The sequence below is a fragment of the Aotus nancymaae genome, unplaced genomic scaffold (assembly GCF_030222135.1).
Source record: "Aotus nancymaae isolate 86718 unplaced genomic scaffold, 86718_ANA_hifiasm-v0.15.2.pri h1tg000049l, whole genome shotgun sequence".
In the NCBI taxonomy this organism is placed as follows: Eukaryota; Metazoa; Chordata; class Mammalia; order Primates; family Aotidae; genus Aotus; species Aotus nancymaae.
In genome coordinates, this window is record NW_026988463.1 from 22,178,360 (window position 1) to 22,191,218 (window position 12,859).

Sequence of the window (12,859 nt, forward strand, 5' to 3'; positions counted from 1 at the left end):
GCCTTATTTCTATTTTTCTAGTATTAAAAGGACAAATGGTTATTGAATTTTGTCAGTTGACTTTTTCGTCATTTTTGAGATAATTATATAGTTTTTCCTCTTTGACCTAGTTTAATAGTGAATCATATTATTAATAGATTTTCTAAAATTATGAAAGATTTTTATTTGAAGAGTGTGTGATTGGTTTCCAGCTTTTGAAAGATCACTTCGGTGGGGGAGTGAAGGAAGGGCTGAGTAGAAGACTGGAGAAGGATCTTAATTTCACCAGGAGAGGAAAAGTGAGTGCCCAAGCAGCAATCATATGAGCAGCTGCTGTTTATGAATCACTCATCACCTGCTCGGCACAATACCAGGCTTCAAATATAACTTAATAATCACAGTAATTCTATGGCACACTTATTATTGTTCAGATGGTAGCGGTATGAATAGTAGAGAAGGACTCAGGTACACAAAATGAGAAAGAGGCAGATCAAACAGCACATGGTTGTAGATTGCACCAAAGGGAGGAGACCAGAGTGATTCCCAGATTCTTACTTGGGCTGTTGGATGGATGGTTAAACCATCACTAAGACTGATACTGAAAGACAGGGAGGAGACATGGTGGTGGTGAGGGGTGGGGAGCAGGAGGAGAATGAGTGTCGATGGACATGTTGAGTTTGGTTTACCTACGGGACATCCAGTACAAGGGCAGTCGTACATACAGTCGTACAGCTCAGTAAAGAGGTGTGGGTAGGAGTTGACAGTATTTAGGTAGAAGTCAAATCATAAGAGTAGAGCCCTTGGGAAAATATAGAAACTAACAAACAGACTTCTGAATAATCCATGGTTTAGTTCAAAGAGGAAGTCTCAAGGGAAATTAGAACGTATTTTGAACTAAAAGAAAATAAAAGCATAACACATTATTCTTTGTGGAATCTAGATTAAAAAGTGCTTAAAATGAAATTTATATTGGTAAATTCCACCAAACACTTAAAGATGAAATAATACTGATTCTCCTAAAGAGTAGATGAGAAGCGAAGATGGAACGCTTTTCAACCTATTTTATGAGGCTAGCATTACCCTCATACCAAAATCAGACAAAAATAGTACAAGAAAACTGCAGGCAAATATCGCAAATATTTTCTTCCTGTTTGTAGTTTGTCTTTTGCAGAACAAATGTTTTTAAACTATAATAAAGTACAATTTATCACTTTTTTCCTTTTATAGGTCATGTTTTTAGTGTCATATATAAGAACTCTTTGTAAAAATAAATATAAAAATCTTCAGTGACATATTAGCAAATGAAATCCAGCAATTTATAAATGAAAAAATGCACTCTAACCAAATGAGTTTTATCCTGAGAATGCAAGGCTGGCTTAATAATTTAAAAAAATCAACCAATGTAATTGACCATATTAATAAGCTAAAGAAAAAGATGAACATATCAATTGATGCAGAAAATATTGGGCAAAATTCAATATTCATTTATGATGAAAGTTCTCAGCACACTAGATATAGAAAGGAATTTTCCTGACCCAATAAGAAGTATCTACCAAAAACTTGTAACATTCTTAATGCTGAAAGACTGCATACTTTCCCATTAAGCTATGAAATAAAACTAGGGTGTTCACTGTCCCCAGCCCTATTCAACATCATATTGGAAGAGCTAACCAGCACAATAAGACAATAAAAATTTTTAAAGGCATATGGGGCTGGGCACAGAGGCTCATGCCTGTAATCCCAGCACTTTGGGAGGCCGAGGTGTGTGGATCATTTGAAGTCAGGAGTTTGAAACCTGCCCAGCCAACATGGTGAAACCCCACATCTACTAAAAATGCAAAAATTAGCCAGGCATGGTAGCAGGTGCCTGTAGTCTCAGCTACTTGGGAGGCTGAGGCAGGAGAATTGCTTGAACCTGGGAGGTGGAGATTGCAGTGAGCTGAGATTACATACTGCACTCCAGCCGGGGTGACAGAGTGAGACTCTATCTCAAAAAATAATAAATTAAAAAATAAAAGACATATGAAATGGAAAGGCAAACAGCAAAAGTGTTTCTATACACAGAAAATATTATTGTTTATATAGAAAATCCACAAGAATCTACCAAGAAATTTCTGGAAATGAGTGAGTTTAGCTAGGTTGCAGCATATAAGGTCAACACACAAAAATCAATTGTATTTCTGTATATTAACAACTAGAAATCAAAATTTTAAAAACTACTTACAGTAGCTCCAAAACAAAGGAAATATTTAGGTATAAATCTAACAGCACATGTCTAGAATCGACATGCTAAAAATTCCAAAACACTGAAAGAAATCAAAGAATACCTAAATAAATGAAGAGATAAATCATGTACGTGGATTAGAAGACTCAGCCCAGTTATGATAGCAAGTCTTACAGACTGATTTATAGGCAAATCCCAGCAGGATTTTTTGTAGATTTGGACACAGTGATTCTAAAACTTATATAGAAGGGCAATGAACCCAAAATGGCCAAAACAATGATTAAGATGAAGAATAAAGTTGAAAGGATTACAGTACCCAATTTTAAGACTTACTATATAAAGCTTCAGTAATCAAATGTAATATTGGTGACAGGATAGATACATAAACCAATGGAACAAAATGGAGAATTCAGAAATAGACCCACACAAATATAGCCTATTGATTTTCAACAGAAGTGCAAAAACAATGAAATGGAAAAAGGATAGTCTTTCAACAAATGATGTTGGAATGATTAGGCATTCATATGAAAACAAACTGAACCTTGACCTCCATCTCACACCTTTTAAAAGAATTAACTCAAAAGAGGTCATGGAGGAAAATGTAAAGGTATAAAATTTCAGAAAACACAGGAGAAAATCTTTATGACCTGTAGTTATGCAAAGAATTCTTAGACATGACACTTAAAAACACGACCCATAAAAGAAAAAAAAAGTGATAAATTGTACTTTATTAAAGTTTAAAAACTTTTGTTTTGCAAAAGACAAACTATAAACTAGAAGAAGATATTTGCAAATCACGTATCTGACAAAGGACTTGTATCCAACTCATTGTACTGGAACTCTTAGACTCATTTGTATGAAGACAACATTACTTAAAATGTAATCTAAAAACCTGAACAAACACTTTACCAAAGATAATACAAGGATGGCCAATACATTCATAGAAAGATATTCAATATCACTAGAAATTGGGGAAATGCGAATTAAAACCACAGTGAGATACCATTACATACTTACTAGAATGGCTAAAATAATGATGATAATGAAATAAATAGTGTTGATATGGTGTGCTAGTGAGTATGCAGAACGAAAGGAACTCTAATTCATCACCGTGGGAATGCAAAATGGTACAGCCACGGCCTGGCGCGGTGGCTCAAGCCTATAATCCCAGCACTTTGGGAGGCCAAGGCGGGTGGATCACAAGGTCAAGAGATCGAGACCATCCTGGTCAACATGGTGAAACCCCGTCTCTACTAATACAAAAAATTAGCCAGGCATGGTGGTGCGTGCCTGTAATCCCAGCTACTCAGGAGGCTGAGGCAGGAGAATTGCCTGAACCCAGGAGGCGGAGGTTGCGGTGAGCCGAGATCGTGCCATTGCACTCCAGCCTGGGTAACAAGAGCGAAACTTCGTCTCAAAAAAAAAAAAAATGGTACAGCCACTCTGGGAAAATGTGGCAGTTTCTTTTCTTTTCTTTTTTATTGAGGTGGAGTCTTGCTCTGTCACCCAGGCTGGAGTGCAGTGGCTCAATCTTGGCTCACTGCAACCTCCACCTCCTGGGTTCAAGCAATTCTCCTGCCTCAGCCTCCCGAGTAGCTGGGATTACAGGCACGCGCCAGCATGCCTGGCTAATTTTTGTATTTTTAGTAGAGACAGGGTTTCACTGTATTGGCCAGGATGGTCTTGATCTCCTGACCTCATGATTCGCCCACCTTGGCCTCCCAAAGTGCTGGGATTACAGGTGTGAGCCACTGCGCCTGGCCAGCAGTTTCTTATAAAGCCAAACAAACTTTTACCTATAACTGATTGATCCCACTCCTAGTTATTTATCTTTAAGAAATGAAACTTTATGCTCACACAAGAACTTGTGAGTATTTATATCATCTCTATTTGTAATCACTAAAAATTGAAAACCACTCAAATATTCTTTAACAGGTGAATAGATAAACCTTGCCATACAATAAAATATTACTCTGCAATAAAAAAGAGTTAACTATTTATATACACAACAACGTGAATGACCCTCAAAGCCCTTTGCTGAGAAAGAGAAACCAATCTCAAAAGGTTTTCTTGCTGTATGATTCCATTTAGGTATTATTCTTGAAAAGATAATACTGTAGTGATGAGGAACAGATTGGTGGTTGCCAGGGGCTGAGAATGAGAAGAGGATGTGACTATAGAGGAAAAGCATGAGGAATTTTTCCAGGGTGATAGAACTGCTCTGTATTCTGATTGTGCAAACTACATGAATCTATACATGCATTAAAATGTATAAATTTTTACACAAGACTCTGCACCAAAAAGTCAATTTTGCTGCATGTAATTAAACAAATAAAATAAATACTATAAGCAGAAAATAAACTAATAAAAGACACATGTACACACAGAGAGAGAAAGAAAGAGAAGAAGGCAGTAGTCCAAGATGAAGAGGAAACTGAATGAAAGGAAAGCAGATGCTAGAAGTATCATATTATGATACTAAAAAGTAATCTAAAACAGTAGACTAAATCAAAGTGCATAGAAGCAGTAGACAGGGGGGTGCCTACTGCAGAAAATCTAATATATATATTATAAAAATATATAATATCAAAGATTAATTTATATATATAAAAATATACAACATCAAAGATCAATGGACGAGTGAGATGGAGGTAGGAATCAGATGGGAGCCTCAAGAATTGAAATCCTGAAATTGCTTCCATAAGGAATGGGAAATTAACTAGGGACACCCAACAGGGTTGACAAGGCACGTGCGGAACATGGCTGTGGTTGGAATCATGGGTATATAGTGGCATGAAGGCCCCATGTGTGATGCTTTCCCCTAGTAAGTAATATGGAAACAAGCTTAAGGAGTGCTACCAGTGGGGATGGCAGGGGAAAGGGACAAATAAATAAATATCATCACTAAAAAATAGCATTTACCCGTGAGTAAATGGGTATCAGATATTCCTAGAGAAAAGACCAGAGCAAATGGAAAAGCACCTACACTGTATTCAAAGTAGAGTTCAAGACAAATATATAATACACTTACATAAAATGAATCTTTTAATTATGTTAAGTAAAGTCTGGGGATAAAAAGTAATCATGAACCTAAGATCAAAATGCATAAAGCAAAAACTAGAAACGAAAGGAGAAATTTACAGAAATACCATAACAGAAGGGCTTTAAAAACATACTTTGCCAGTCTTTGACACATAACAGAGTGTAAGAAAATGGATATATATAACTTAAATAATATAATTAGAGTGAATATAAAATACCTCCCTATCTAGAATCCTGAACACTTCAATAAGAGAATTACGTTTTTTTAGTATTCACAAAATTGGTGATATATTAACTTGCTAAGGAAACCTCATTAAATTCCCTCCAAAATGACCCCCAGAAATTGCTCAGCCCACATTGTCCAATAAAACAGAACTAGAAATTAATGGCAAAAACATATAATATCAAAGATCAATGGCTGAGATGGAGGTAGGAATCAGATGGGAGCCTCAAGAATTGAAATCTTGAAATTGCTTCCATAAGGAATGGGAAATTAACTAGGGACGTCCAATAGGGTTGACAAGCCATGTGCGGGACCTTGCTGTGGTTGGAATCATGGGTGTATAGTGGCATGAAGGCCCCATGTGTGACGCTTTCCCCTAGGGGCGCTCTCTAGAGCAAATTTCACTCATGGTTGAGGGTATCCACACAGGATGTTGAAGAGACAGGAAGGTAAGGATATTTAAGCCACTGGCAGAAGTGATTGAATGGCTTTCCCATACTGTAGCACTGCACTGATGGACCAGAGAAAAGGAAAGAGTTGAGGAACTGGAGGGTTTGATGAAATGAAAAAAAAAAAAGCAAGGTAAAGGGAGCAGAGACATAAAAGAATAAACTATCATCACTCGGGAGTTCAGACGAGATTCCATTCCAGGTGAAACTCCAAATGCCTGGATTGGAGTGGAGAGGAGAGGAGGTTATAAGAAAAATGGATGATACATTTGACTTCACATCATCTATAATTCTCAGACCTTGTCCAAGATTCATTTGTATGAAAATCACATTGGAGGGATACTCATTTAGCCCTGGAATTCATCTTGATTGTTACATAATTCGGTCTAAATCCTCTGGAAGGAGAAAGGAACTCAACATTTGTTGAACCTCTGCCATGTGCCTTACATTCCACTTCGACACTATTATCCTCTGTAATTAGGGCAGTCATATAACTTATTGTTAAAATTTGGACTCTGAAGGGTGAGAGGACAACAGTTCTAAATTGAGGTTGCCTTGGGCAAACTGGGATAGATGGTCACCCTCACTGTTATCCAAGAGCCCATTTGTGCTGTCTATAGGTTTGTGAGAATTTGGGGGTGGGAAGACCAAGGCCCAGAGAAGTCATTTGAGTAAGATCATCCAGTTAGTGAGCTTTACAGCAGAAGTATGATTGACAACCGTGTCTGCCTAACTCTGAAGTCCAGCCATTGCTAACTTAGTTCCTGATTCACCACACTAGCTATCCACCATTGTTTCACTAGCTGTGGCTTGACAGGCTCTCTTCTTGACAGACACTGTGACAGTCCCAGCTGGAAGTCTGTCTCAACACAGATAATGAGATGTGTGATAACTGTACCACTGCCAGCAGTGACAGGAAGCCAGCTGTTCTAGGAGCCTTTGGGACCACAATGTGCTTGGGAGGCCGTCGATGCTGGATGTGGGCTGCCCAAAGACCTCATCTTTGCTGGCTTTGTAATCAGAGCCCCTCAGGTGAAGATTATGCAGTATGGCCAGTTACAGAGGCTGGGAGGGGATTCTTGTGGATTCCAGGGCTCATAAAAGCCACAGCATCAGAGAACATTGGGGTTAGAAACCCCCAGGGTTAGAAGAAGTTATAAGTAAACAGGAATTGATACAAATCTAGATTCTAGAGCAAAGGGCTAAAGAAGCTTCCAGCTGAGGAAGGTATGGCAGGGCAGGGGGTGTTAAGCAAAGGACCAGGTAAATTGTCAGCCACCAAATAGATGACTGGATCAGGAGAGGGGCAGGGCAGGGCAGGGCAGTGAAAATAGGTTGATGGCTCTGAAATGATTCACCTGTTTAGTGTCTCCCTCCAACCCTAGTTCGGGCATGTGCTGCTGAGGGTGTCCAGCTGACCTCAATGAGGTTATCCTGGGTCTGTGTGTTAACGTGGAACTCATTTTCTGGGTTCTGTGATGCAAGCCGAAAGTTTTTGAGCATCACCCTGCAGATCCAATTGCTCTATAAAGTTGTTGGGGGGACAGGATGGTGTCTCTGAAAGCCAGGGCAATAGATGCTTAGAAACTGTCAAAGCACAACTGGTTTGTAAATTGTTTTAATAACACAATTAATACAAGAATACATTCTCTTTGTCAGAAATTTAAACTGTGATGGATAAAGCTAAAATATTTACTCACAACCCTCAAATCAGATTCCCATACCTGTTCCTCAGAGGTGACCATTATTTGAAATCAATTTGGGGTCTATCTTTTCAGACTCTTTTCTATATATTCACATTCATATATGACCTTGTAGAAAATGCGTTTTACCATTCCTTCTTTTTAAAGATTTGGAGGGCCTTTAACAATTTTTATTCTGATATAATCTCAAAATGACAGAAATTTGGCAATAACAGTAAAAGAAACTTCTATATACTCTTTACCGGATTTACTGATTGTTTATATCTTGCCCATTTGGTTTAGCATTTTCTCCACTAATATATTTTTATGTATGTGCACAGTTTTTTTTCCTGATCCATCTGAGAGTAAGTTGGGGTCATGGTTTCCACTCCCAAGAACAAGAATATTCTTAGTACATTTATTCAAATGAGGAAATGCAATGTTGACCCAGTGCTATTATCTGAGAGTTCAGCTCCAGATTTCACTAATTGAACCACTAATACCTTCACACCTTTTTCTTAAATGAAGAGGTATTATATTGCCCTCATCTTTTTTCAACATTGCTTCATCTTGCTTTTTTCAACACGTTTCTGCATATAGATAGCCCAATGTTATCGGCATGGGCAAAGTAAGTCCCGTAAAAATGCGTCATGAATTATTTACTGCTTTTCCCATTGATGGGCACTCAGGTTACTTCCTACTTTTACCACTGCACACACCCTTAGGCTGAATGATAGTGGGTGCTACTTTGGATTAATGTTCTTTTTTTTTCTTAATAAATCCTTCATTGGAATGAATTACTGTTTTGAGGACACACAGTGAGGACAAAGGAAGACTCACAATATTGAGGAAAGTTCCTTCAAAAGGAGTTAATAAGGAGATGCTGCTTATTCTCACAATGTGGGATCAGGGTATGAAAGCAGCACCATTATTCCTAGTTTCCCAAAAGATAATTGTATCTTCTTAGAAATAAAAAAAATTAAGGAAGTTCTTGGTGAAGAATAATTATTAGGAAAATAGTTAACATGCATGCTATCTTTTTGTGGATTCGATGCTGTCTTAGGGAACTTGGACCAGAATGCAGAGAGAGGCCTCATTTGCTCTGAAGACCCTTAGATGGAAATAGCCAGACCTCAGCCTGCACCAAGGGCCCCATGCCCAGGGCAAGCACTGTTCTCTGGACCAGGACACGCTTCTCCCGTACACTTAGCAAACTTCCACCAGAGGGGACGTTTGCTATTTCTGCTTTGTGTGAAGCATTTGGTACCATCTGGGCTGGCTGGGTTTCAACAAAGATAGTAAAGAAACATTTATCAAGAAAAATCAAAGTCGGTCTCGCCAAGTGTGGTCTAGAGAGATTTGCTTCCGCGATACATATGCGGCTCTCTTGCTGCTGGGAAACACGACTTGACTTTGAGATGCTTCAGGAGGGACAGCCCTTTGGATCTTAGCCTGCAGCTACTGTCAACTGCTCGTAATAGAGTGTTTTAGTAGCCAGAGCTCTTGGAGATGTGGATGCCAGGAGTCTCAGGATCCATTCCACGGCATTCTGTTCCATGGAATGTTTTGGCCCCTTTGGTGGAGAATAAGCTCAAAAGGACAAAAGTAGAAGAAAGGGCCTATGAGGGTGAGAGGAGAGGTGGAGTCATGCCTCAGTGAGGAATGTTTGGCTCTGCGATGCTTAGATGCCCAAGAAAAGGTTGTTATTGGCTGCATACAGTGGCTCCCACCTGTAATCCCACACTTTGGGAGGCCAAATCTGGAGGATCGCTCATGGCCAGAAGTTTGAGACCAGCCTGGGTAATATAGTGAGACTCCATTTCTACAAAATTTTTTTAAAAGTTAGCTGGTATAGTGGCACATGCCTGTAGTCCCAGCTATTCAGGGAACTGAGGTGGTATCATCGCTTGAGCCCGGGAGATCAAGGCTGCAGTGAGCTGTGATTGCGCCACTGCACTCCAGCGAGACCATGTCTTAAAAAATTTACTCTTAAACCACTAGTCTTGAGATTGACAGCTTCAAAATACAACACTCTTGTCCAGCAAAGAGCACTCTAAAAGAGCTGTAAATTCCTTAAACTTACAATAGAAGATCTTTTTCCAGTGACTGTCCTTGTGGTGTCAGTTAATAAGACTGGGGCGGAGGAGGGGGAGTAGCCTTGCCAGGGAGAAGAAAGATGAGCTGTTTCCTCTTGCCTCTGTTTTGCCAATCAACCAGACAGACAAGCTTCTGGCGCTTCTGAGTGTCTCGATCCTCTGTGTGTGCAGCTCACTGTGTGATAGATGTGTCACTCCCAGATCCCAGCCTAGAAACGATATATAAATAATAGTACATGTTATTTTCCTTGGAAGGCTCGAGAAATGAAAGTAACAGTTGGAGATTATATCCTATGGGGAAAATGCATGAGTATTTTGAGAAACTATTATTCTCCAGAACAAGGTTACTTAATGTGTGTCTTATAGACTGGCAGCATCAGCATCACATGGAAACGTGTTAGAAAAGCATATGGACAGGTCTCACTGTTAGACTTAGGGAATCAGATCTATCTGTGAGGGTGGGTGCCATAGGTCTGTGTCTCATGAGCCCTCTGAGTAGTTTTTATGCACAGTAAGGTTTAAGAAGCTCTCCTGTGGAAGGGTTCAAGTAAATATCAAATGCATCGTTAAGAAGAAAACCACAAGTGGTTCCCTCTGATGTCAGTCCATTTGGAAATGGTTAAGTCTTCATAATAAAAATAGACAAATAGGCAAGGCATGATGGCTCACACCTGTAAACCCAGCACTTTGGGAGGTCAAGGCCGGAGGATCACTCCCATCCAGGAGTTTGAAACCAGCCTGGGCAACATAGAGAGACCCTCACTTCTAGAAAAAAATTTTTTTTAAAAAATTAGGTAGGCATGGGTTGGGAAGCACATGTAGTTCCAGCTACTTGGGAGGCTGAGGTGGGAGGATCACTTGAGTCTGGGAGGTTGAGGCTGCAGTGAGCCATGATCATGCCACTGCACTCCAGCCTGGGTGACAGAGGGAGACTGTCACAGACACACACACACACACGCACGACAAATGTAGTGAAAGAGGGCACTGAATATGAATAAGAATAATAGTGAACTAGCAGTAATATATAGTAGTTAACATTTATTGAGTGTTTTCTAAGTTCCAGGTTATGTGCTAAATATGTATATTCTTTATCCACTTTTACTCTTGTAACAACCTATTTTATTGATCAAGAAATTGAGGTTCAAATGTGTGAAGTAACTGCTTGGTAAGATGCAGACCCTGGCATCTTGTAGCCCTGTATCCATGACACTATATGGCCTGTCTTGGGGACAAGATTAACATTTTATTTTGTCTTCTATATCCCCAGAGCCTAGCAGAATGCTTAGCACTTAGTAGGGACTTGCTTGTTGAACTTAATTGATCAAGGCCAAAATCTTGCTTTTGGTGTAAGAATGAGATGCAGCTTGCAAGCTGAGATGGAAGATGAATTCAGCCTGTGGAAAAACAGAAGACAGTGCCAATGTTGCTGGAGTGCTGAAAAAAATGTCAGCACAGAATAAGTTACGACTTGCATCCTGGTAGCCAGTTCAGTGCTTCTCCCATCTCATTTATTTGGTCTCAACCCCTTACTAGCTGTATGGTTTTAGGCAAGTCAGTCTTTTTTTTTTTTTTCCAGCAACGGTCAGCTGTTTGAGTGTAGGAAAAGGACAGTGTGAGAAAGGATAGATATTTGAATTTAAGTAGGGCTGGGGTATTGTGGGATAAGTAAAATAGAAAGAAAGAGGGGCAAGGGAGTTGAGGGTCTTTCCAAGGGAGCAGTTAAAATGCATCATAAAATCTAATCTGGGGATGAATGGAGTAAAAGCAAGAGGGAATAGGGAGATCAAGAGAATGTGTTGGGTACAAGGGACTGATTGGTAGAGAATGGACTGATGAATAGGGGAAGATTTATTGCACAGAATAATAGAGCTAATGAACTGGAAAAATAGAAATTGGTGTAAGATAGTAGGGTACTTGAAACTGAGATTGAGAAAGTGGTATAATTTCTGGGATAATAGGCTCCAGAGCATGACCATGGGAGATGACTATGATAGGCGGTGAGCAAAGGTTGCAGGAAGTGAGGGGGTGCTTTACCTCCTACTTTCCCATATTCTTTCTTCTAATCTGTTTTTCTTGTCATCTTGAATTTACAGAATTTCTGGTTTTATTTATGCTGTGGATACTTTTCCAGTCTTTTCCCTATGGGCTGTCTGGGTGCGGGTTATGGATGATACATGGATAATACGTGCATCTTGGTTTAGAGGGTAACTCTTTATTTCTTACTGCACTTATGGAACACAAGAAAAAAAGTGTTGAATAATGGCTGTGGTAACAGGTATCTTTGTCTTATTCCTGTCTTTAATGGAATTGCATTTATCATGAACCATAATGCTGTTATTTCAGATAGCCTTTATCCTGTTAAGAAAGTTCTCTGCTGTTTCTAGATAACTGCAATGGTCTTACAGTTTTCTTCTTTAATCTATAAATATAATGAATATATCAATAATAGATTTCTCAAGGTTGAACCATCTTTGCATTCTTCATGGAAGTCATTATGTATTCACCTTTTAGCAGATAAAGTCAATTGGATTGAATATATTACTGTGGATTGTTCCATTGTAAGTGAAATGATTGACATTGTATCCTTAAGAACTGTACAACTCTCATTTTCTAGTCTACTTCTATTGACTACCTGCATTACTGGTTTCTGAATTGATTCCTAGTTAGTTGCTTCCTGTTTCTCCAGGCTGATGATTTAGTTTCCCTCATCCTTTCTACGGCCAGTTGCATCTTCACTGCTGATTCCCTGTCTCCTTTTCTCCTCTAAGTTCATCTTATAGCCTCCTTTACCTGGGTGTTCTGGACTGAGGGTGGAGCCTAGCTGTAATGCTACCAACATTTTTCCAACCTTTTCTCTATGGGCTGTCTGGGTGCTGGTTATGGGTGATAGATGGATAATAGGTGCACCTTAGTTTAGAGAGTAATTCTTCCTTTCTTTTCTAGCTTTTTCTTTTTGAGTGGAGGTAAAATTAACGTCACATAAAATTAACTATTAACCATTTTTAAATGTACAATTGAGTGACATTTATCGAATATTCAGTGTTAGACAACCATCATCTCTATCTAGTTCTCAGAAGTTTTCATCACCTCTAAAAGAGACCTTGTACTCATTTCCCTTTCCCTCCAGCCCCTGACAACTATTAATAGTAGTCTACTTTCTGTCT

General features: G+C 39.2%; 1 protein-coding gene across 2 annotated transcripts in view; it reads left to right on the plus strand.

Moving 5' to 3' along the window:
• Nucleotides 1-12,859, plus strand: part of PRKCB (protein kinase C beta) — a 385,173-nt gene that overhangs the window by 244,135 nt on the left and 128,179 nt on the right. The gene's annotated exons all lie outside the window — the stretch shown is intronic.